This window comes from Oncorhynchus nerka, linkage group LG10 (assembly GCF_034236695.1).
Source record: "Oncorhynchus nerka isolate Pitt River linkage group LG10, Oner_Uvic_2.0, whole genome shotgun sequence".
Taxonomy (NCBI): Eukaryota; Metazoa; Chordata; class Actinopteri; order Salmoniformes; family Salmonidae; genus Oncorhynchus; species Oncorhynchus nerka.
Window position 1 is genome coordinate 91237596 of NC_088405.1, and position 26882 is coordinate 91264477.

The window sequence follows — 26882 nt, forward strand, 5'->3', positions numbered from 1 at the left end:
TGATGGTGGTGATGATGGTAGTGAATGTGGTGATGGTGAATGTGATAGTGGTGATGGTGGTGAATGTGGTGATGGTGATAGTGGTGGTGGTGGTGGTAAATCAAACTTCAAATCAAATGTATTCATAAAGCCCTTCTTACATCAGCTGATATCTCAAAGTGCTGTACAGAAACCCAGCCTAAAACCCCAAACAGCAAGCAATGCAGGTGTAGAAGCACGGTGGCTAGGAAAAACTCCCTAGAAAGGCCAAAACCTAGGAAGAAACCTAGAGAGGAACCAGGCTATGAGGGGTTGGCCAGTCCTCTTCTGGCTGTGCCGGGTGGAGATTATAACAGAACATGGCCAAGATGTTCAAATGTTCATAAATGACCAGCATGGTCCAATAATAATAAGGCAGAACAGTTGAAACTGGAGCAGCAGCACGGCCAGGTGGACTGGGGACAGCAAGGAGTCATCATGTCAGGTAGTCCTGAGGCATGGTCCTAGGGCTCAGGTCCTCCGAGAGAGAGAAAGAAAGAGAGAAAGAGAATTAGAGAGAGTACACTTAAATTCACACAGGACACCAAATAGGACAGGAGAAGTACTCCAGATATAACAAACTGACCCTAGCCCCCTGACACATAAACTACTGCAGCATAAATACTGGAGGCTGAGACAGGAGGGGTCAGGAGACACTGTGGCCATCTGAGGACACCCCCGGACAGGGCCAAACAGGAAGGAAATAACCCCACCCACTTTGCCAAAGCACAGCCCCTACACCACTAGAGGGATATCTTCAACCACCAACTTACCATCCTGAGACAAGGCTGAGTATAGCCCACAAAGATCTCAGCCACGGCACAACCCAAGGGGGGGCGCCAACCCAGACAGGAAGATCACATCAGTGACTCAACCCACTCAGGTGACGCACCCCTCCCAGGGACGGTATGAGAGAGCCCCAGTAAGCCAGTGACTCAGCCCCTGTAATAGGGTTAGAGGCAGAGAATCCCAGTGGAAAGAGGGGAACCGGCCAGGCAGAGACAGCAAGGGCGGTTCGTTGCTCCAGAGCCTTTCCGTTCACCTTCCCACTCCTGGGCCAGACTACACTCAATCATATGACCCACTGAAGAGATAAGTCTTCAGTAAAGACTTAAAGGTTGAGACCGAGTTTGCGTCTCTGACATGGGTAGGCAGATCATTCCATAAAAATGGAGCTCTATAGGAGAAAACCCTGCCTCCAGCTGTTTGCTTAGAAATTCTAGGGACAATTAGGAGGCCTACGTCTTGTGACCGTAGCGTACGTGTAGGTATGTACGGCAGGACCAAATCAGAGAGATAGGTAGGAGCAAGCCCATGTAATGCTTTGTAGGTTAGCAGTAAAACCTTGAAATCAGCCCTTGCTTTGACAGGAAGCCAGTGTAGGGAGGCTAGCACTGGAGTAATATGATCACATTTTTTGGTTCTAGTCAGAATTCTAGCAGCCGTATTTAGCACTAACTGAAGTTTATTTAGTGCTTTATCCGGGTAGCCGGAAAGTAGAGCATTGCAGTAGTCTAACCTAGAAGTGACAAACGCATGGATTAATTTTTCTGCATCATTTTTGGACAGAAAGTTTCTGATTTTTGCAATGTTACGTAGATGGAAAAAAGCTGTCATTGAAATGGTCTTGATATGTTCTTCAAAAGAGAGATCAGGGTCCAGAGTAATGCCGAGGTCCTTCACAGTTTTATTTGAGACGACAGTACAACCATTAAGATTAATTGTCAGATTCAACAGAAGATCTCTTTGTTTCTTGGGACCTAGAACAAGCATCTCTCTTTTGTCCGAGTTTAAAAGTAGAAAGTTTGCAGCCATCCACTTCCTTATGTCTGAAACACATGCTTCTAGCGAGGACAATTTTGGGGCTTCACCATGTTTCATTGAAATGTACAGCTGTGTGTCATCCGCATAGCAGTGAAATAGTATATATATAGTGAAAACAATAGTGGTCCTAAAACGGAACCTTGAGGAACACCGAAATTTACAGTTGATTTGTCAGAGGACAAACCATTCACAGAGACAAACTGATATCTAAGATCTAAACCAGGCAGTGATGTTGGTGGTGGTGATAGTAGTGGTGGTGTTGATGGTGGTGGTAGTGATGATGGTGATGCTGGTGGTGATGCTGGTGGTGGTGGTCCCAATGTGGGGACATCTTGCACCCTACTAACTGCATGTAGTCAGCCTGCCACTGACTGGCTGTGTGTAGTACCATGTCTCTCTGCATCGCTTGCCTCCTTCACGATGACACCCTCACCCCATCCATCATTGCCATTATGCAGACGTCATCACTGGTGGTGTGTCTTTGTTACCCTGCCGTCATCTGTCACTAGCTCTTCCTTTTCTATTCTCTGTGCTGAGTGTCTGTTGTAACCAGATGCTGTGTCCGTCGTCCCCTCTCCATCTGATGTTTTGTTTCATTTGCCTTTATAAACTGGGTGGTTCGAGCCCTGAATGCTGATTGGCTGACAGCCGTTGGTATATCAGACCGTGTACCACGGGTATGACAAAACATGTATTTTTACTGCTCTAATTACGTTGGTAACCAGTTTATAACAGCAAAACAGCACGTTGGGGGTCCGCGATGCGTCGTGCCTAAGAACAGCCCTGAACCGTGGTAGATTGGCCATATACCACAGCCCCTCGCGCCTCAATGCTTACATATAGTGTACATGCACAGCAGAACCCATTATACACCATCTGTTGTATTGATGGTGTCACTTTAATCAGCCATTAGAGTCCAGACAAGGATGGCAGGAGATTGGCAAAATGGATTATTTATTTTATATACAGGGTACAGTCTTACAGTACACATTACACAACACAATACAACACAACAACACTATACAACACAACAACACAATACAACACAATACAATAGAATACAACACAATACAACACAATACAACACAACACAATACAACACAGTGCAACACAATACAACACAACACACTAGAATACAACACAATACAACACAACAACACAATACAACAATACAACACAACACAATACAATACAATACAACACAATACAACAATACAACACAACACAATACAATACAATACAACACAATACAACACAACACACTAGAATACAACACAATACAACACAACAACACTATACAACACAACAACACAATACAACACAATACAATACAATACAATACAACACAATACAACAATCCAATTTGTAAGTCGCTCTGGATAAGAGCGTCTGCTAAATGACTTAAATGTAAAATGTATACAACAATACAACAATACAACACAACACAATACAACAATACAACACAACACAATACAACACAATACAACACAACACAATACAACACAACACAATACAACAATACAACACAATACAATACAATACAACACAATACAACACAACACAACACAATACAACACAATACAACAACAATACAATACAATACAACACAATACAACACAACACAACACAATACAAACACAATACAACACAACACAACACAACAACACAACACAATACAATACAACACAATACAACACAATACAAACAATACAACACAACACAATACAACACAACACAACACAATACAATACAATACAACAATACAACACAACACAATACAAACAATACAACACAACACAATACAACAATACAACACAACACAATACAACAATACAACACAATACAATACAACACAATACAACACAATACAATACAACACATTAAACACAATACAACACAACACAAACACAATACAATATAAAACAACACAACACAACACAATACAACAATACAACACAACACAATACAACAATACAACACAATACAACAACACAACACAATACAACAATACAACACAATACAACACAACACAACAACACAATACAACACAATACAATACAATACAACAACACAACACAACACAATACAACAATACAACACAACACAATACAACAATACAACACAACACAATACAATACAATACAATACAATACAATACAATACAACACAATACAACACAATACAATACAACACAACACAATACAACACAATACAACACAACACAACACAATACAACAATACAACACAATACAATACAATACAATACAACACAATACAACACAATACAATACAACACAACACAACACAATACAATACAACACAATACAACACAATACAACACAATACAATACAACAACACAACACAACACAATACAACAATACAACACAACACAATACAACAATACAACACAATACAATACAATACAATACAACACAACACAACACAACACAACACAACACAACAACACAACAATACAACACAATACAACAATACAACACAACACAACACAATACAACACAACACAACACAACAACACAATACAACACAACACAACACAACAACACAATACAACACAACACAATACAACAACACAACACAACACAATACAACAATACAACACAATACAATACAACACAACACAACACAACACAATAGAATACAATACAATACAACACAATACAACTTCTAACAACGTTAGTACTTTCCTCTTCTATCATGTACTCTCCATCCCGGTGGATCTATAAGATTGACCTTTCCCCTCCCTACTCTTCTTCTTACCTTTTCAATGTTTCATCTCCTCTCTCATTGTGTGTCCTCAGCCACAGGGGATCTGAACATCTCCAGGAAACCTCCCATCTATAAGCGACCTGGTATATGTGTGGGGCTGCCTGCCGTGAGGCATTGTCTGTGATGTGATGTAGCTGTGATTGATGTGTTTGTTGTGTGTGTGTCCCAACAGAACCACACAGTTGAATGTATCAACCTCTTACAACAATGATCAAGCTAAAAGATGAACCACCGTCAATTGTAGCATTGGAAGCATACCGTGCCTCATACCGTGCCTCATACCGTGCCTCATACCGTGCCTCATACCGTGCCTCAGAGGATGAGGAGCTATTGGCAATATTTCATCTTCCGTCATTTTTTTTGTGGTGTAAATCAAATATATTTTATTTTTTAATGTGATGTTGTTGTAACGATGTGCGTTGAGAGTCGGGAAGCAAGTTCAGGGAGGTTTTTTATAAATAAACATAACATTAAATAAGAAACAAGAACAACGCATAGACATGACACAGGGACAGAAACAATGACGCCTGGGGAAGGAACCAAAGGGAGAAACATATATATATATATATATATATATATATAGGGAACCAAAGGGACTGACATATATATATATAGTATATCACAAAAGTGAGTACACCCCTCACATTTTTGTAAATATTTGAGTATATCTTTTCATGTGACAACACTGAAGAAATGACACTTTGCTACAATGTAAAGTAGTGAGTGTACAGCTTGTATAACAGTGTAAATTTGCTGTCCCCTCATATTAACTCAACACACAGCCATTAATGTTTAAACCGCTGGCAACAAAAGTGAGTACACCCCTAAGTGAAAATGTCCAAATTGGGCCCAAAGTGTCAATATTTTGTGTGGCCCCCATCATTTTCCAGCACTGCCTTAACCCTCTTGGGCACGGAGTTCACCAGAGCTTCACAGGTTGCCACTGGAGTCCTCTTCTACTCCTCCATGACGACATCACAGAGCTGGTGGATGTTAGAGACCTTGCACTCCTCCACCTTCCGTTTGAGGATGCCCCACAGATGCTCAATAGGGTTTTAGGTCTGGAGACATGCTTGGCCAGTCCATCACCTTTACCCTCAGCTTCTTCAGCAAGGCAGTGGTCGTCTTGGAGGTGTGTTTGGGGTCGTTTTCACCAGCGATTAAGACGACACACTGAGCGTAAATATATATATTGATTGCAATTGTTCCCGAATGAGTGAGTGTTCATGTGTAAAGGATTAGCATTTCAATTGTTATAATTATCACTCTGTAGTGACTTCTTAGTCGACCCCCACTTCCCCTTTTGTCTAACAAGCTGCAATGCCGGTTTAGCCCACTAGGGCACATTCTCCACTTATCCTCTGTCTAACAGGCCACCATGCTGGTTCAGCCCACTAGGGCACATTCTCCACTTCTCCTCTGTCTAACAGGCCACCATGCTGGTTCAGCCCACTAGGGCACATTCTCCACTTCTCCTCTGTCTAACAGGCCACCATGCTGGTTCAGCCCACTAGGGCACATTCTCCACTTCTCCTCTGTCTAACAGGCCACCATGCTGGTTCAGCCCACTAGGGCACATTCTCCACTTCTCCTCTGTCTAACAGGCCACCATGCTGGTTCAGCCCACTAGGGCACATTCTCCACTTCTCCTCTGTCTAACAGGCCACCATGCTGGTTTAGCCCACTAGGGCACATTCTCCTATCATTTCATGTAACCACATTTACCTTGTTTGTTTATGCATTTCTGTGAATTACTTAGTTAGTAATAAATAAATCATTTAAGACAATTGATGTATGGATGACTCATAGTGAGGACTGGGTTCGTGCAGATAATCAACCATTTACGACGTTCGGAATGAGACTAACGTGAGGTAAAGTAAATAATTAATTCATTCGAACACTAAATGATCAGATAAAATATCTGTAAAGTTATTTTTAGGAAATGAACTTTGTAATCTGAATATTTTTCCTTGGTGCCCCGACTTCCTAGTTAATTAGTTACGTGATTAATCAGTTGATCGCGTAATAACTAATTACAGAGAATCTTTGATTAAAACTATCAGTCTTCAGTTAATGATAGTAAAGACACAACACTGCCCTGCAGCCCAGTATCCGAAGGGAGGGGATCATGCTCTGCTTCAGTATGTCACAGTACATGTTGGCATTCATGGTTCCCTCAATGAACTGTAGCTCCCCAGTGCCGGCAGCACTCATGCAGCCCCAGACCATGACACTCCCACCACCATGCTTGACTGTAGGCAAGACACACTTGTCTTTGTACTCCTCACCTGGTTGCCGCCACACACACTTGACACCATCTGAACCAAATAAGTTTATCTTGGTCTCATCAGACCACAGGACATGGTTCCAGTAATCCATGTCCTTAGTCTGCTTGTATTCAGCAATCTGTTTGCAGGCTTTCTTGTGCATCATCTTAAGAAGAGTCTTCCTTCTGGGACGACAACCATGCAGACCAATTTGATGCAGTGTACGGCGTATGGTCTGAGCACTGGCAGGCTGACCCCCCATCCCTTCAACCTCTGCAGCAATGCTGGCAGCACTCATACGTCTATTTCCCAAAGACCACCTCTGGATATGACGCTGAGCACGTGCACTCAACTTCTTTGGTCGACCATGGCGAGGCCTGTTCTGAGTGGAACCTGTCCAGTTAAACCGCAGTACGGTCTTGGCCACTGGCCAGCTCAGTTTCAGGGTCTTGGCAATCTTCTTATAGCCCAGGCCATCTTGATGTAGAGCAACAATTCTTTTTTTCAGATCCTCAGAGAGTTCTTTGCCGTGTTGAACTTCCAGTGACCAGTCACTAGGAGGGAGTGTGAGAGCGATGACACCACATTTAACACATCTGCTCCCCATTCACACCTGAGACCTTGTAACACTAACGAGTCACATGACACCGGGGAGGGAAAATGGCTAATTGGGCCCAATTTGGACATTTTCACTTAGGGGTGTACTCACTTTTGTTGCCAGCGGTTTAGACATTAATGGCTGTGTCTAGACTTCAGAGATAAGTCTAGAGGTAAAACAACTAGTTGACCTATCTCTGAAGTCTAGAGGTAAAACAACTAGTTGACCTCAGAGATAGGTCAACTAGTTGTTTTACCTCTCGACTTCAGAGATAGGTCAACTAGTTGTTTTATCCTCTAGACTTCAGAGATAGGTCAACTAGTTGTTTTATCCTCTAGACTTCAGAGATAGGTCAACTAGTTGTTTTACCTCTAGACTTCAGAGATAGGTCAACTAGTTGTTTTACCTCTCGACTTCAGAGATAGGTCAACTAGTTGTTTTATCCTCTAGACTTCAGAGATAGGTCAACTAGTTGTTTTATCCTCTAGACTTCAGAGATAGGTCAACTAGTTGTTTTACCTCTAGACTTCAGAGATAGGTCAACTAGTTGTTTTACCTCTCGACTTCAGAGATAGGTCAACTAGTTGTTTTATCCTCTAGACTTCAGAGATAGGTCAACTAGTTGTTTTACCTCTCGACTTCAGAGATAGGTCAACTAGTTGTTTTATCCTCTAGACTTCAGAGATAGGTCAACTAGTTGTTTTACCTCTCGACTTCAGAGATAGGTCAACTAGTTGTTTTACCTCTCGACTTCAGAGATAGGTCAACTAGTTGTTTTATCCTCTAGACTTCAGAGATAGGTCAACTAGTTGTTTTACCTCTAGACTTCAGAGATAGGTCAACTAGTTGTTTTTTCCTCTAGACTTCAGAGATAGGTCAACTAGTTGTTTTACCTCTAGACTTCAGAGATAGGCCTAATCAGTTTCCCTGTTTCATGGTTGAGTAGTTGTGCAGATCACCAAGGTGCATTGCTGACCATGAGAGTATGTCTGTGTCAGTCTATAAGTACTGTTCACTGTCCTGTATGTTTGTGTACTTTACAGACTTATGGTGTTTTTCTGTTAAGATACAGTAGCAACACACGTACTACCGAGACATTCAGGGATCATATGCTTCAGCATTAACACAGCCTACAGTATTTACTTGCACATAAAGCCATCGCTACCAAGTTGTTGAGCCAGTCTGAACAGGTACTCACATGTGCTCTCAGACAAAGTCTGTGTACGTGCATTGATGCAAAAGAATGTTCTTGTGACATCATATTGAGCAGCACGGTCTCTGTGACATCATATTGAGCAGCACGGTCTTTGTGACATCATATTGAGCAGCACTGTCTCTGTGATATCATATTGAGCAGCACGGTCTCTGTGACATCATATTGAGCAGCACGGTCTCTGTGACATCATATTGAGCAGCACGGTCTCTGTGACATCATATTGAGCAGCACGGTCTTTGTGACATCATATTGAGCAGCACTGTCTCTGTGATATCATATTGAGCAGCACGGTCTCTGTGACATCATATTGAGCAGCACGGTCTCTGTGACATCATATTGAGCAGCACGGTCTCTGTGACATCATATTGAGCAGCACGGTCTTTGTGACATCATATTGAGCAGCACTGTCTCTGTGATATCATATTGAGCAGCACGGTCTCTGTGACATCATATTGAGCAGCACGGTCTCTGTGACATCATATTGAGCAGCACGGTCTCTGTGACATCATATTGAGCAGCACGGTCTCTGTGTTCACTAGACGTAACATGGTTTGAACATGTTTCCCATTCCAACACCAGAGTGAGGAGGAGAAACAGAGTATCTTCATTCAGAATTACATTCAAGTCTCTGGGTACAAGCGATAGGGACGCGGGCAGGCTGTCGTGTACAGTGTGTAGACCACGCCACACACACCTAACACAATTATAATGTGTTAAGAGTGAGACACATGCCTTAGGCCAGGGGGCTACCACTTCCACCTAATGATCCAGACTGGTTTCAATGTCCAACATGTTGAGAGCTGATTCTGAATACATCAGGACACGCAGCCTTCCGACATGGTGCTCCTGTCCTGCAATTGTTATTGCTACCTCATGATTTGCAATGCAATCGGCCCCCACCAGCGGCAGTGCGTAGCTAGATAGATAGAAATCACTGAGTACCGGTGGGCCATCTATCAACAGAGAGGTGACAGAGGTATGATGAGTTATAGGACTCTCTCTCTCTCTCAATTTTCAACATGTGGCTAATATAACCTTCCTTCTCCTAGTCCCTCTCCCTTCATCCTTCTGTACTGTCCTTGGTCAACTGTCCTCTGTGTAAGTACCTGAGCCAGTCTACCTATCTGCAGTCTATTTTTATCAGACCACTTACCAGATATTATCAACGCTATCTATCTCCTCTTTCATCTTCTTTACCTCCCCTCTCTTCATCTCTCTCTCTTCCTCTCTCTTTCTCTCTTCATCTCTCTCTCTCTCTCTCTCTTCATCTCTCTCTTTCTCTCTCTCTCTTTCTCTCTCTCTCTCTCTCTCTCTCTTCTCTCTCTCTCTCTCTCTCTTCATCTCTCTCTTTCTCTCTCTCCATCTCTCTCTCTCTCTCTCTCTTCATCTCTCTCTCTCTTCCTCTCTCTCTCTGTCTCTCTCTCTCTCTCTCTGTCTCTCTCTCTCTCTCTCTGTCTCTCTCTCTGTCTCTCTCTCTCTCTCTCTCTCTCTGTCTGACAGAACCTGTGCAGGTGATCTAGTTGCTGCTGTAACCCCTCCTCAATGGGAGGCAGCAGTACGTAAGGTGAGACCAGGTGCTGCAGATTATCTAAATCTAAATCCTCTGTCAGTCCTCTTTTAGAGACTAACTAGACTGAAGCTCCACAGTATGGAGCTCCCTGCAATATTCCCCACCACATCTCTGCCCTTCTCTGCATTAACACCAAAACAATCCGGCTAGACAATCAGTCATTACTGGGAGAGGAATACGGTTTTCTCTCAGGCTGCCTGCCATCATTAGTGGTGTGTGTGTACGTGTGTGTGTGTACGTGTGTGTGTGTGTGTGTGTGTGTGTGTGTGTGTGTGTGTGTGTGTGTGTGTGTGTGTGTTCTCACCTCATCATGTTCTCTCCCTACAGATGATTCAAACTACTCGGCCACTAAGAGTAAAACCAGCGACAACATCCTCCAGACTTCCCAGTTTCTCGACTCGTACTCTCCTGACCACGACCACCAGCAGTCTAACTACTACCCCTACACTCCCTCTCCCAGAGGTACCGTCTAACCACTACCCCTACACTCCCAGAGGTACCGTCTAACCACTACCCCTACACTTCCTCTCCTAGAGGTACCGTCTAACCACTACCCCTACACTCCCTCTCCCAGAGGTACACTCCCTCTCCCAGATGTACCGTCTAACCACTACCCCGACACTCCCTCTCCCAGAGGTACCATCTAACCACTACCCCGACACTCCCTCTCCCAGAGGTACCGTCTAACCACTACCCCTACACTCCCTCTCCCAGAGGTACCGTCTAACCACTACCCCGACACTCCCTCTCCCAGAGGTACCGTCTAACCACTACCCCGACACTCCCTCTCCCAGAGGTACCATCTAACCACTACCCCGACACTCCCTCTCCCAGAGGTACCGTCTAACCACTACCCCTACACTCCCTCTCCCAGAGGTACCGTCTAACCACTACCCATACACTCCCTCTCCCAGAGGTACCGTCTAACCACTACCCCGACACTCCCTCTCCCAGAGGTACCATCTAACCACTACCCCGACACTCCCTCTCCCAGAGGTACCGTCTAACCACTACCCCGACACTCCCTCTCCCAGAGGTACCATCTAACCACTACCCATACACTCCCTCTCCCAGAGGTACCGTCTAACCACTACCCCTACACTCCCTCTCCCAGAGGTACTGTCTAACCACTACCCATACACTCCCTCTCCCAGAGGTACCATCTAACCACTACCCATACACTCCCTCTCCCAGAGGTACTGCTGCTAAGGACCCAGAGGATTCACTGTTGGCTCAATGGGTTATTGAGAAATTGACTGATATATTGATCAAGATGTTTTTGAACTAAAGAGAGCACGTCTCATCATAGAATTCCTGTGTGTAGCAACCTTGAGTATTTCAAATCTCTCTCAAAGGCTGTGTCTTAACAGTAGTTGTGATTTCCCTCTCTATCCTTTCTCTCATTCTTTCTTTCTTTCTTTCCTTTTCTCTCTCTCTCGGTCTCATCTCAGCTACTCGTGCCCGGAGGTTTTCCTCAGGTGGAGAGGAGGATGGGTGGAATCAAAGTCTTAACAGAGTCAGTATGACACAATAAATGCTATTCAAAATACTATTCATTTGTATTTGTGACTGAGAGAGTGTGGACCAATGAAAAGGAAACATTGATTAGCCATCTTTGCAATATTAAATGTACTATAAATTATTTATTTATCTGAATGTTTTATTTCTTTAAAGATTCAAAATGCAGAAAAATTCAGGAAATACCACTACTCAACATTGTTTATTTGTTGTTTTGGCAAGATATGGCTGTAAATATTTAATGAATGTTGTCTACAGGGCAAAACAGTCTTCTTCCCCAGACATTATTCCTGTTGCTCTGCTCAAGCCATATGCTCATGTGTTCTCTTTCTTTGTCTTCTTTCACTTATCTCTCTCTCTTCCCCCTCCCTCTCTCTATTTCCTCTCTCTACTCTCTTTCCTTCCCTCACTCTTTCTCTCTCTCTCTCTCCTTCTCTTCCTCCTCCCTCTCTCTATTTCTCTCTCTCTCCTCTCCTGCATCTGTCTGTCTTACACCTGCTTCTCCATGTTCTGTATCGTTCTCTCTCTCTCTCTCTCTCCTCTCCTTCTCTCTCTATCTCTCTCTCTCTCCTCTCCTTCTCTCCCTCTCCTCTCATTCTCTCCCTCTCTCTCTCTCTCTCTCTCTCTCTCTCTCTCTCTCTCTCTCTCTCTCCCCTCCTCTCCTCTCCTTCTCTTCCCTAGCTCCAAGGTGGTATAGGCCGTATGATTCTGAAGGAGGAGATGAAAGCCAGGTCTGGTTCCTATGACAATGACCCGTGGAGCAGCGCACGGAACTCCCGCACCAACTCCGCACCAACTCCCGCAGTGGCAGCAAAGAGGCCCTGCACAATGTGGGCTACGGCAACACTGTCAACGGATGTAAGACATCTCACCACCATCCTTGGTGCTAAACCCCAGTCCATCCTTTTATCCACACGGACACAAGTATTGAGACGGGATGGATCATCTTACTGTTCTAGAAATAGTATTTATTAGGATCCCCAGTCTCCTGCTGCTGAGGCAGCGCTTCCTCTTCCTAGTGTCCAAACAGGAAACAACACAACAGATACAATACATACTGTAGATAAATATACAAGCCGTTCAGCAGACGCTGCCTTCCAGAAAGATCCACAGCTAGTGCCTTCATCTTAAGATAGCCAGGCAAGACAACCACATATCACAGTCGTACCCCAACCCACGCATCACATACATAATACAATAAATTATACAATGCACAATACAATAGAAAATATATCAAAATGTCTGTGTGTCTCTTCACAGTCCCTGTCGTGCCTTAAGCTGTTTTTATTTCTAGCTTAAGTTACCTGGGTTACCAGAGAGTTCTATGTAGTCATGTTACCTGGGTTACCAGAGAGTTCTATGTAGTCATGTTACCTGGGTTACCAGAGAGTTCCATGTAGTCATGTTACCTGGGTTACCAGAGAGTTCTATGTAGTCATGTTACCTGGGTTACCAGAGAGTTCCATGTAGTCATGTTACCTGGGTTACCAGAGAGTTCCATGTAGTCATGTTACCTGGGTTACCAGAGAGTTCCATGTAGTCATGTTACCTGGGTTACCAGAGAGTTCCATGTAGTCATGTTACCTGGGTTACCAGAGAGTTCCATGTAGTCATGTTACCTGGGTTACCAGAGAGTTCCATGTAGTCATGTTACCTGGGTTACCAGAGAGTTCTATGTAGTCATGTTACCTGGGTTACCAGAGAGTTCTATGTAGTCATGTTACCTGGGTTACCAGAGAGTTCTATGTAGTCATGTTACCTGGGTTACCAGAGAGTTCTATGTAGTCATGGCTCTATTTAATCCTGTGCGTTTCCCAGCCTCTGTTCTGGACCTGCGGACTGTGAAGAGACACTCTGGTTGCATGTCCTGTGTTGTACTGATGAGTGTCTGAACTGTGTGTTTCCCAGCCTCTGTTCTGGACCTGGGGACTGTGAAGAGACCTCTGGTTGCATGTCCTGTGTTGTACTGATGAGTGTCTGAACTGTGTGTTTCCCAGCCTCTGTTCTGGACCTGGGGACTGTGAAGAGACCTCTGGTTGCATGTCCTGTGTTGTACTGATGAGTGTCTGAACTGTGTGTTTCCCAGCCTCTGTTCTGGACCTGGGGACTGTGAAGAGACCTCTGGTTGCATGTCCTGTGTTGTACTGATGAGTGTCTGAACTGTGTGTTTCCCAGCCTCTGTTCTGGACCTGGGGACTGTGAAGAGACCTCTGGTTGCATGTCCTGTGTTGTACTGATGAGTGTCTGAACTGTGTGTTTCCCAGCCTCTGTTCTGGACCTGGGGACTGTGAAGAGACCTCTGGTTGCATGTCCTGTGTTGTACTGATGAGTGTCTGAACTGTGTGTTTCCCAGCCTCTGTTCTGGACCTGGGGACTGTGAAGAGACCTCTGGTTGCATGTCCTGTGTTGTACTGATGAGTGTCTGAACTGTGTGTTTCCCAGCCTCTGTTCTGGACCTGGGGACTGTGAAGAGACCTCTGGTTGCATGTCCTGTGTTGTACTGATGAGTGTCTGAACTGTGTGTTTCCCAGCCTCTGTTCTGGACCTGGGGACTGTGAAGAGACCTCTGGTTGCATGTCCTGTGTTGTACTGATGAGTGTCTGAACTGTGTGTTTCCCAGCCTCTGTTCTGGACCTGGGGACTGTGAAGAGACCTCTGGTTGCATGTCCTGTGTTGTACTGATGAGTGTCTGAACTGTGTGTTTCCCAGCCTCTGTTCTGGACCTGGGGACTGTGAAGAGACCTCTGGTTGCATGTCCTGTGTTGTACTGATGAGTGTCTGAACTGTGTGTTTCCCAGCCTCTGTTCTGGACCTGGGGACTGTGAAGAGACCTCTGGTTGCATGTCCTGTGTTGTACTGATGAGTGTCTGAACTGTGTGTTTCCCAGCCTCTGTTCTGGACCTGGGGACTGTGAAGAGACCTCTGGTTGCATGTCCTGTGTTGTACTGATGAGTGTCTGAACTGTGTGTTTCCCAGCCTCTGTTCTGGACCTGGGGACTGTGAAGAGACCTCTGGTTGCATGTCCTGTGTTGTACTGATGAGTGTCTGAACTGTGTGTTTCCCAGCCTCTGTTCTGGACCTGGGGACTGTGAAGAGACCTCTGGTTGCATGTCCTGTGTTGTACTGATGAGTGTCTGAACTGTGTGTTTCCCAGCCTCTGTTCTGGACCTGGGGACTGTGAAGAGACCTCTGGTTGCATGTCCTGTGTTGTACTGATGAGTGTCTGAACTGTGTGTTTCCCAGCCTCTGTTCTGGACCTGGGGACTGTGAAGAGACCTCTGGTTGCATGTCCTGTGTTGTACTGATGAGTGTCTGAACTGTGTGTTTCCCAGCCTCTGTTCTGGACCTGGGGACTGTGAAGAGACCTCTGGTTGCATGTCCTGTGTTGTACTGATGAGTGTCTGAACTGTGTGTTTCCCAGCCTCTGTTCTGGACCTGGGGACTGTGAAGAGACCTCTGGTTGCATGTCCTGTGTTGTACTGATGAGTGTCTGAACTGTGTGTTTCCCAGCCTCTGTTCTGGACCTGGGGACTGTGAAGAGACCTCTGGTTGCATGTCCTGTGTTGTACTGATGAGTGTCTGAACTGTGTGTTTCCCAGCCTCTGTTCTGGACCTGGGGACTGTGAAGAGACCTCTGGTTGCATGTCCTGTGTTGTACTGATGAGTGTCTGAACTGTGTGTTTCCCAGCCTCTGTTCTGGACCTGGGGACTGTGAAGAGACCTCTGGTTGCATGTCCTGTGTTGTACTGATGAGTGTCTGAACTGTGTGTCTGCTGCTTCAACACGTTCTGCCAGTTAAAGGTCCCCAAAACACACATCTCTGGGTCGCTCCTCTTTTCAGTTCGCTGCAGCTGGCGACTGGAACAAGCTGCAACAAACACTCAAACTGGACAGTTGTATCTCCATCTCTTAATTCAAATACGCAATCATGGACACTCTTACTGACAGTTGTGGCTGCTTCACGTGATGTTGTCTCTACCTTCTTGCCCTTTGTGCTGTTGACTGTGCCCAATAATGTTTATACCCTGTTTTGTGTTGCTACCATGTTGTGCTGCTACCATGTTGTGTTGCTGCCATGTTGTTGTCATGTTGTGTTGCTACCATCTGCCATGTTGTGATGCTGTGTTGCTACCATGTTGTGCTGCTACCATGTTGTTGCTGCCATGTTGTTGTCATGTTGTGTTGCTACCATGTTGTGTTGCTGCCATGCTGTGTTGCTACCATGTTGTGTTGCTGCCATGTTGTTGTCATGTTGTGTTGCTGCCATGTTGTGTTGCTACCATGCTGTGTTGTCATGTGTTGCTGCCTTGCTATGTTGTTGTCTTTATGTTGTGTTGCTGCCATGTTGTTGTCATGTTGTGTTGCTTATGTTGCTACCATGCTGTGTTGTCATGTGTTGCTGTGCTGTCTTTATGTCGTGTTGTGCTGTCTCTCTTGTTGGGATGTGTGTTTCGTCCTATATTTATATTGTATTTATTTTTTATTTTGTAATCCCAGCCCCCGTCCCGCAGGAAGCCTTTTGCCTTTTGGTAGGCCGTCATTGTAAATAACAATTTGTTCTTTAAGGTTAAGAAATAAAACCTTGCACAAAGACCAATAGTGCTGCAGGAAATCTCTCCTGGACTTTGAGCTGCTGCCTGCCTGCCTGCCTGCCTGCCTGCCTGTCTGTCTGTCTGCCTGCCTGTCTGTCTGTCTGTCTGTCTGTCTGAGCTAGCTCCTCAGCAGCAGTGTGGAGGTGAGAGGAGAGTAGAGCGTCAGGAGTCTGAGACAGACAGAGAGAGATGAGGGATGAGTTTAATCTCAGCCTCCGATGGGCTGACTGACTGACAAATGTTGTTATAAGAGGAGCCGGTCCATAATGACTCAGCGCTGTCTTGACGATCCAGATGTATTACAGATGAATCCCTATTCCCGTTATAGTGCACTACTTTTGACCAGGGCCAGTGCACTATGTCGTGAATAGGTTCCCATTTGGGACGCACTCCATGTAATCTACCACCGAGCTGTGCCTTTACATCAACCATCTATGTACCATCACATACTGTATGTAGCTACGTATTGCTGAAATATTTTGAGACCTTGCCAGATGGTGAGGGTTGCCAGATGGTGAAATGAGAGGGATGTTGTTTTGAGATCCCCCTTGCCAGATGGTGAGGGTTGCCAGATGGTGTATAAATTCAAGTGAGAGGGATGTTGTTGCGATATGGGATCCCCCTCAGGGTTGCCAGATGGTGTATAAATTCAAGTGAGAGGGATGTTGTTGCGATATGGGATCCCCCTCAGGGTTGCCAGATGGTGTATAAATTCAAGTGAGAGGGAGAGATGTTGCCAGATGGTGTCTAAATTCAAGTGGGATCGATATGAGATCCCCCTCAGGGTTGCCAGATGGTGTATAAATTCAAGTGAGAGGGATGTTGTTGCGATATGGGATCCCCCTCAGGGTTGCCAGATGGTGTAGAAATTCAAGTGAGAGGGATGTTGTTGCGATATGGGATCCCCCTCAGGGTTGCCAGACTTGATATGGGGTCAGAGCTTCCATCCCTGTGACTGTGATGATTAATGTCTCTGTACCCAGACACTGGAGGATCACACACTGACGGGGAGAAGAGAACGAAAGAGAGAGAGGGGGGGTGTTGTCAGGTGTTCCTGTGTGCTTTCCTCTCCTACTGTTAATAGATTAGTCAGGGGAACCCAGGGAGAGACAGAGCACCCAGCTCCAGCTGAGATAGGAGTGGGGGATATCCCAGACCCCCTCTACACCACCTCTACACTGGCAGCACAGTGGGGGATATCCCAGACCCCCTCTACACCACCTCTACACTGGCAGCACAGTGGGGGATATCCCAGACCCCCTCTACACCACCTCTACACTGGCAGCACAGTGGGGGATATCCCAGACCCCCTCTACACCACCCCCTCTACACTGGCAGCACAGTGGGGGATATCCCAGACCCCCTCCACTGGCAGCACTACACCACCTCTACACTGGCAGCACAGTGGGGATATCCCAGACCCCCCTACACTGGCAGCACAGTGGGGATATCCCACCCCCCCCCTCTACACTGGCAGCGCAGTGGGGGATATCCCAGACAGTGGGGGATATCCCAGACCCCCTCTACACTGGCAGCACAGTGGGGATATCCCAGACCCCCCCCTCTACACCCCCTCTACACTGGCAGCACAGTGGGGATATCCCAGACCCCCTCTACACTGGCAGCACATCCCAGACCCCTCTACACTGGCAGCACAGTGGGGATATCCCAGACCCCCCCTGGCAGCACAGTGGGGATATCCCAGACCCCCTCTACACTGGCAGCACAGTGGGGATACTCCCAGTGGGGGATATCCCAGACCCCCCTCTACACCCCCTCTACACTGGCAGCACAGTGGGGGATATCCCAGACCCCCTCTACACCCCCTCTACACTGGCAGCGCAGTGGGGGATATCCCAGACCCCCTCTACACCCCCTCACTGGCAGCACAGTGGGGATATCCCAGACCCCCCCCTGGCAGCACTACACCCCCTCTACACTGGCAGCACAGTGGGGATATCCCAGACCCCCTCTACACTGGCAGCACAGTGGGGGATATCCCAGACCCCCTCTACACCCCCTCTACACTGGCAGCGCAGTGGGGGATATCCCAGACCCCTCCCCTGGCAGCACTACACCCCCTCTACACTGGCAGCACAGTGGGGGATATCCCAGACCCCCTCTACACTGGCAGCACAGTGGGGGATATCCCAGACCCCCTCTACACTGGCAGCACAGTGGGGGATATCCCAGACCCCCTCTACACTGGCAGCACAGGCAGGGGATATCCCAGACCCCCTCTACACTGGCAGCACAGTGGGGGATATCCCAGACCCCCTCTACACTGGCAGCACAGTGGCAGCACAGTGGGGATAACCCAGTGGGGGATCCCAGACCCCCTCTAAACTGGCAGCACAGTGAGGGATAACCCAGACCCCCTCTAAACTGGCAGCACAGTGGGGGATATCCCAGACCCCCTCTAAACTGGCAGCACAGTGGGGGATATCCCAGACCCCCTCTACCCTGGCAGCACAGTGGGGGATATCCCAGACCCCCTCTAAACTGGCAGCACAGTGGGGGATATCTCAGACCCCCTCTAAACTGGCAGCACAGTGGGGGATATCCCAGACCCCCTCTAAACTGGCAGCACAGTGGGGGATATCCCAGACCCCCTCTACACTGGCAGCACAGTGGGGGATATCCCAGACCCCCTCTAAACTGGCAGCACAGTGGGGGGCAGAGCAGTAGAATGTGGAACCCACCCAACCACACACAAAAACCATGCTTCAAGCATTTGCTGCACATAAACACGGAAGTAACCTAACATTATGTACATAGCAAGACATGCACAATGCTGTGCATCCCAACACACACACACACACACAACATTGACCTTCACCCCCCTCTCCCTGATTAAACTGATACATTGTGACCAACTGAACCTGATTAGCGATCATGGCAGTTTATCATGTCTTATCTCTAATGATAACACACAGGCAGGCAGAGAGTGGAGAAGGGAGCAGAGAGTAGAGCAGGGAGCAGAGCAGGGAGCAGAGAGTAGAGCAGAGAATAGAGCAGAGAGTAGGGCAGAGAGCAAAGAGTAGAGCAAGGAGCAGAGAGTATAGAGCAGAGAGTAGAGCAGAGAGTAGAGCAGGGAGCAGAGCATAGAGCAGAGAGTAGAGCAGAGAGCAGGGAGCAGAGCAGGGAGCAGAGAGCATAGAGCAGAGAGTAGAGCAGAGAGTAGGGCAGGGAGCAGAGAGCAGAGAGTAGAGAGTAGAGCAGAGTAGAGCAGAGAGCAGATATTAGAGCATGGAGCAGAGAGTAGAGCAAGGAGCAGAGTAGAGAGTAGAGCAGAGAGTAGAGCAGAGCAGAGAGTAGAGCAGAGTGTAGAGCAGAGAGTAGAGCAGAGTGTAGAGCAGAGAGTAGAGCAGGGAGCAGAGCAGAGAGTAGAGCAGAGAGTAGGGCAGAGAGTAGAGCAGGGAGCAGAGAGTAGAGCAGAGTAGAGAGTAGGGCAGAGAGCAGAGTAGAGCAGAGTAGAGAGCAGAGAGTAGGGCAGAGAGTAGAGCAGAGAGCAGAACAGAGAGTATGGCAGAGAGTAGAGCAAGGAGCAGAGAGTAGGGCAGAGAGCAGAGAGTAGAGCAGGGCAGGGAGCAGAGAGTAGAGAGCAGGGAGTAGAGAGCAGAGCAGAGAGCAGAGCAGATAGTAGGGCAGAGAGTAGAGTTTAGAGCAGAGAATAGAGCAGAGAGTAGAGCAGAGAGGAGAGTAGAGCAGAGAGCAGAGAAGAAGGAAATTATTTATTGCTGGAGATAGATACTGTCTGTCAATCAGTCCACAGCCTCATAGAGCTGAGACTAGTCATGTGTTTCAGACTGCTCTGATGGAGGATGTGTACACTTACATTGATCCTCCTCCGTACTCATCACATTAAGTGCCTGTTTGCATGTTAAGGTGGGGAAACGAGAGAGAGAGAGAGAGAGAGAGAGAATGTGTATTATGTAGGGCGTACATACGACTTCCCCCACAGCTCCACTCCAGTTGTAGCCACCTCCTGCATGTCCCTCTGCCTGTTTTATTGTTGACTCATTAAAGCTTCCGCCATGTTTCATGGATGTTGTGTCTTTGGGGAAAGTGAGAACAGGACCTGGACCAGGACCAGGACCAGCACCAGCCAGACACATTGACTGATGTGATGCACATGAAAGCTTTCTGAAGGAGCCATTGATCTGGGTGTTTAACCTGACCGCTGGGGGTCCATCCCAAAACGGCACCCGTTTCCCTATATTGTGAGGTCACAGGTCACATGGCGCTATATGAGGAATAGGGGGCTATTTTGGACTTTGATATACAGACACATGCTGTGGGGAGAGCAGCTGTTAGAGCAGAAGGCCATCTGTATGTTGATGCAACGGTTATTCATCTTGTCACTGACTGGCGGCTCTGGCTGCTCCATGCTGACTGGCGGCGCCGGGCGGGCGGGAGACTCTGGCGGCGCCGGGCGGGAACACCTGTAGGGAGGAGACAGAGACAGCATGGTGCCACAGGACCCACCAGGCTGGGGAGACCTCGTGGAGGCCTGGTGTTAGGAGGAGGCACCTAAAGGACCGGGCTGTGGGGGAGCACTGGAGCTCTGGTGCTCAGCCTTGGCACCACTCCCCCAGGCTGGATCACTACTCTAGCCCGGACCCTCCAGAGTGCAGGCACAGGTTGAACCGGGCTGTGGGTAAGCACGGGAGATCTAGTGCCTACTACGCGCACCTCTCCCTTAGGCTCCACTCCCACATTTGCCCGGCATGAGCGGAGCGCAGGCATAGGACGCACTGCACCCTCCCAGCGCCCCGGAGACACAGCACGCAGAGCCGGCACAGGATGCCCTGGACCAAAACTGCGTACCAGCGACCAGACCCGCTGAGCAGGCACCATACGCCCTGGCTCGATGCCCGCACTCGCATGACACTCTCGGGGGGGCTGCCCTATAGCGCACCGGGCTATGGGCACGTACTGGCGACACCGTGCGCTTAACCGCATAACACGGTGCCTGACCAGTAACGCGCTGCTTATAACAAGCACGAGGAGTGAGCTCAGGTCTGCTACCTGGCTTAGCCCCACACCTCGTGTGCCCCCAATTTTGGGGGGGGCTGCCTCTCGTACCTGTCGCGCTGCCGTGCTGCCTCCTCATATCGCCGCCGCTCAGCTTTCGTTGCCTCCAGCTCTGCTTTGGGGCGACGATATTCCCCAGCCTGTGCCCAGGGTCCCTCTCCGTTCAGTATCTCCTCCCATGTCCCGGAGTCCTGTGAGGCTGGCCGCTGTTGTTGCTGCTGCTGCTGCTGTTGCCGTCTGTTACCACGCAGCTTGGTCCTTGGTTGGTGGGTGATTCTGTCACGGACGTCCTCCTCTTCATCTGAAGAGGAGAGGCGAGAAGGATCGGAGGACCAAAATGCAGCGTGGTTATTTATAAACATCTTTAATAAAGATGATAACTTGAACAATGTATAATACACAATAAGAAAACCGAAAACAGTCCAAACTGGTGTAAAACACAGAGACAGGAACAATCACCCACAAGAGACCTAAAGAATATGGCTGCCTAAATATGGTTCCCAATCAGAGACAACGATAAACACCTGCCTCTGATTGAGAACCACTCTAGGCAACCATAGACTTACCTAGAATACTTAACTGAACACAATCCCATAAACTACAAAACCCCTAGACAAAACACACCACATAAATCACCCATGTCACACCCTGGCCTAACCAACATAATAAAGAGAACACAGAATACTAAGACCAGGGCGTGACACATCTACGTTGACATTTTTTGTCATTTAGCAGATGCTCCAATCCAGAGCGAGTTACGGTCAGTGAATTCGTCTTCAGATAGCTAGGTGAGACAACCGCATATCACAGTCGTAGTCAGAACTAGTCGGAAGACTGAGATGTCTTGTTTAAGATGCACTTAACCTACTGTCATTTCAGTTCTCGTTGTTGTATATCTCTTGTTCGTCTTTGTTATACGTCTTACGCCTCACTAAGACAAACAGTGTTATCTAATGTCCCTGTAGACTTCTTCCTTCGCTCCATCATCCGTGTTGTAAAGTACCCTACAGCTTCACTAAAACTTGTGAACCACAGCTGCTGTGTGTTTGGTATCTTTCATCATTGTCATGACCCTGGATTCAAGACTGATTGTATCAGGAAGGTCTTTAGTTTCAAGGCTCTGGTGAGAAACCATTATAGGAGCTTTATGAGACCAGATGAGAACACTTAACCGTGCATTTGTACAGGCAGAGGCTGTATCTAACTATGTGTCTCTCTTTTTCATTCTCTCTTTTTCACTCTCTCTCTCTCTCTCTCTCTCTCTCTCTCTCTCTCTCTCTCTCTCTTTTCAGCTCCCACCAGATCCCACTACAGTACAGACAGTGGTGAGTGAGGTGCATCAGTGCCCTACTGTATATTGTCTGTCTATAGACAGGGTCATCACAGGGTCATCACGGGGGACAGTAGTACAGTTACATCAGTTTATACCATGGCATTGTTGAATACTTGTTTCTGATTGGCTTGAAGGGCATTCTAGAGCATGCATTATTTTCCTATAATTCACGGTATAATTAAATGGCTATGAAGTTCCTTTTTACATGTTCTATGATGTAGCTGTAGCTCACTATCTACTTCAGTAAACTTGCAATCTACTTCAGTAAACTTGCAATCTACTTCAGTAAACCTGCTAGCTACTTCAGTAAACGTTCTATCTACTTCAGTAAACATGCTATCTACTTCAGTAAACATGCTATCTACTTCAGTAAACATGCTATCTACTTCAGTAAACATGCTAGCTACTTCAGTAAACTTGCTATCTACTTCCGTAAACGTTCTATCTACTTCAGTAAACGTGCTATCTACTTCAGTAAACTTGCAATCTACTTCAGTAAACCTGCTAGCTACTTCAGTAAACTTGCTAGCTACTTCAGTAAATTCGCTATCTACTTCAGTAAACTTGCAATCTACTTCAGTAAACTTGCAATCTACTTCAGTAAACGTGCAACGTGCTAGCTACTTCGGTAAACTTGCTATCTACTTCAGTAAACGTGCTAGTGTAACGGATGTGAAACGGCTAGCTAGTTAGCGGTGGTGCGCGCTAAATAGCGTTTCAATCGATGACGTCACTTGCTCTGAGACCTTGAAGTAGTGGTTCCCCTTGCTCTGCAAGGGCGGCGGCTTTTGTGGAGCGATGGGTAACGGTGCTTCCTCGGTGACTGTTGTTGATGTGCAGAGGGTCCCTGGTTCGCGCCCGGGTATGGGCGAAGGGACGGTCTAAAGTTATACTGTTACACTAGCTACTTCAGTAAACTTGCTAGCTACTTCAGTAAACCTGCTATCTACTTCAGTAAACGTGCTAGCTACTTCGGTAAACCTGCTATCTACTTCAGTAAACGTGCTAGCTACTTCAGTAAACGTTCTATCTACTTCAGTAAACGTGCTAGCTACTTCAGTGGATGTTGTCACATTTCTACCGCTAAATTAATACATTTCTAGCGGCAAAATGTGTTATAGCTGTAATATAAGCAGGATAATCAACTCGGGGGCGTTCTCTGGAAAATAATGCAACACTTTTTGTAAAGTTAGTGCCATTCCACTAGCGTGTCATGGCACACCTTCCACAGAACACATAGCCCCTTGTTGATTATCCCTTCGGTATGCAGGAGGGAGTCAACATGGGCTCTTCAGCTATGGTTCACAGCTATGCCAGCTCGCAGTTGCAAATGAGAACTTGTTCTCAACTAGCCTACCTGGTTAAATAAAGGTGAAATAAAAAATGTCTCTCGTCTGATGTTGACCAGTGGTGGAAAAGTACCCAACTGTCACACTTGAGGTAAAATAAAGAAACCTTAATAGAAAATGACTCAAGTAAAAGTTAAAAGTCACTCAGTAAAATACTACTTGAGTAGTATTGGATTGAAATATACTTAAGTATCAAAAGTAAATGTAATTGCAAAAATATACCTAAGTATTAAAAGTATAAAGTATAAATTGTTTCAAATTCCTTATATTAAGCAAAACAGACGGCTCCATTTTCTTGTTTTTGAAAGTTTATTTTCTGATAGCCAGAGGCAAGCTCCAACACTCAGACATAATTTACATACGAAGCATGTGTTTTAGTGAGTCGGCCAGATCTGAGGCAGTAGGGATGACCAGGGATGTTCTCTTGATAAGTGTGTGAATTAGACCATGTTTATGTCCTGCTAAGCATTCAACATGTAACGAGTACTTTTGGGTGTCAGGGAAAATGTATGGAGTAAGAAGAACATAATTTTCTTTAGGAATGTAGTGAAGTAAAAGCAGAAGTTGTCAAAAATATCAACAGTAAAGTAAATTACAAATACCCCCAAAAAACGACTTAAGCAGTACATTCAAGTATTTTTACTTAAGTACTTTACACCACTGACATTGATTGAGTCATTTCTCTTTGACCCTGTGATTGTTCTCTGTCTGGGACAATGGTCATTACATTGATAACAAATGCCATTTCAAGAGCCTGAGATCAATTATCCTAATGATTGTTTACACAAGGATTATAAAGTGTGCATGTTGCATCGTAGAGGGGGGCATTCTTACATTTTATTCATTTAGCAGACGCTCTTGTCCGGAACACATTTTCATACTTTTTCGTAAAACAATGTAATAATGCAATATCCAGTACATAATATTCTTCAGAATAATCACTTTCGATCCAGGCTTTGACATCTCTTTGTAATTTCATTGCCTGTAAATGAAAATCACAGAGGGCTTCTCCATTGTGTTTGCTGTTAGCGCCCCCTGCTGTCTCTTATATCGCCTTGCATTTGCAATCGGTTAGAGATTGCTACTTGCCCATCCCTCACAGTGTTTCTACTGAGTCGTGCTGCGGTGTTCTGCTGGGACGCAGTGTATGGGTCAGGTCCCAGGCTGAATGGCTGGGATGCTTGTGTTTCTTGTCTTTCAGACTCCTTCATCTCCAAGTCAGCCTCGTTGCCAGGCTATGGCAGGAACGGACTGCACAGGGTGAGTTCCCTGCTGGGGGGGGGTCACAGGATGTGGGTGTTGTAAATGGATCCTGTGTGGACCCAAACCAGCCCGTAGCAAGAGTAAAGACCAATAACTTTTTTGTATCTCTAAAATAATTATTCTTGTCATCTGTCTCTTTCAACCCCAGAGTGCAGATTATTTCCAGTACGACAGCAGCAGTGCAGTTAACTGGGGAATCCGAGGTAAGCAATCGTGGCTTTACCTTTCAATAATTGCACTTACAAATTACAGAACCAATGAGAATATGAATAAATGTGGTGATAAGCTCTTTTTTTTCTCTTTTTCTACAGAATACAAAGTAAGATGTTACGCAAATTAATGAACAAACTGACTATCACTGAACCAAATGTAAGCTGGCTGTAGAGAACACTAGTAGTGAACACTAGTAGAGAACACTAGAAGAGAACACTAGTAGAGAACACTAGAAGAGGACACTAGTAGTGAACACTAGTAGAGAACACTAGAAGAGAACACTAGTAGAGAACACTACTATAGAACACTACTAAAGAACACTAGTAGAGAACACTAATAGAGAACACTAGAAGAGGACACTGGTAGAGAACACTAGTAGAGAACACTAGAAGAGACCACTAGTAGAAACCACTTGATGAGAACACTAGTAGAGAACACTAGAATAGGATATTGAGGAACCGTATACCAAATTGTTGCAGTGAATTGTGTTGTTTTACAGGGTCAGCCATAATAGTACGGCACCCCTGGAGTAAATTATGACGAAGTGCCTTGCTTAAGAACACATTTGATTTTTCACCTTTACAGCTCCTTTATTCAAAACAGAATCCTTTCGGTTCCTGGACCAACACTCTAACCGCTAGGCTACCTGCTGTATGCAATTGAGATTCTCCCTATGTCTCTATGAGGAAGTCTGGGCTGGCGGGACACTTCCTACTACAGGAATTGACCTCGTCCATGGTGTCACAGAGATAAGAGTCTCCTCTGCTCCTCTCAGGAGACGGGTTCACCCCAGGTCCACTCACCTGGAAATTAGGTCTGGACAGGGAAGGAGGTTCAAAGCCATTCCGAGAGAGATATGGAGAACGTTGTCCCGACTGAACAGTCAACTAGTGTCCATCCTATCTTACCTTTACTATTAACCTCAGGTCAGAACCAGGAAGTGTGATTGTTGTCAGAGGAAGTGCAGGTGAATGTATGACCCAGGCAAACATCTGTGATTCGTTGACAATAGGATGGCCAGCATTGCATAGTTTATGTATGGTGTGAAAATCTAAAATAATGTCATGTTTTCCTCATAACCATTCCTCCCTCAGATCTACCCATATGATGTGTTGGTGGTCACCATAAGGAGGCAGAACCAGCCCCCCAACGACGTGGACAGAGCCAGGCTAGAGGTGAGTTTCTCTCAGGTTTGTTAACATGCAAGTAATGAACACCTCTCACTGCACATGCTATATAGTAAGTCAATTGTATTTCCATTTCTGAGTTGGTTATGACAATGTCTGCAACAACACT

General features: G+C 46.2%; 1 pseudogene; it reads left to right on the forward strand.

The window, feature by feature from the left end:
• LOC115117996 (actin-binding LIM protein 3-like) overlaps nt 1-26882 on the forward strand; it is a 183982-nt pseudogene that overhangs the window by 154057 nt on the left and 3043 nt on the right.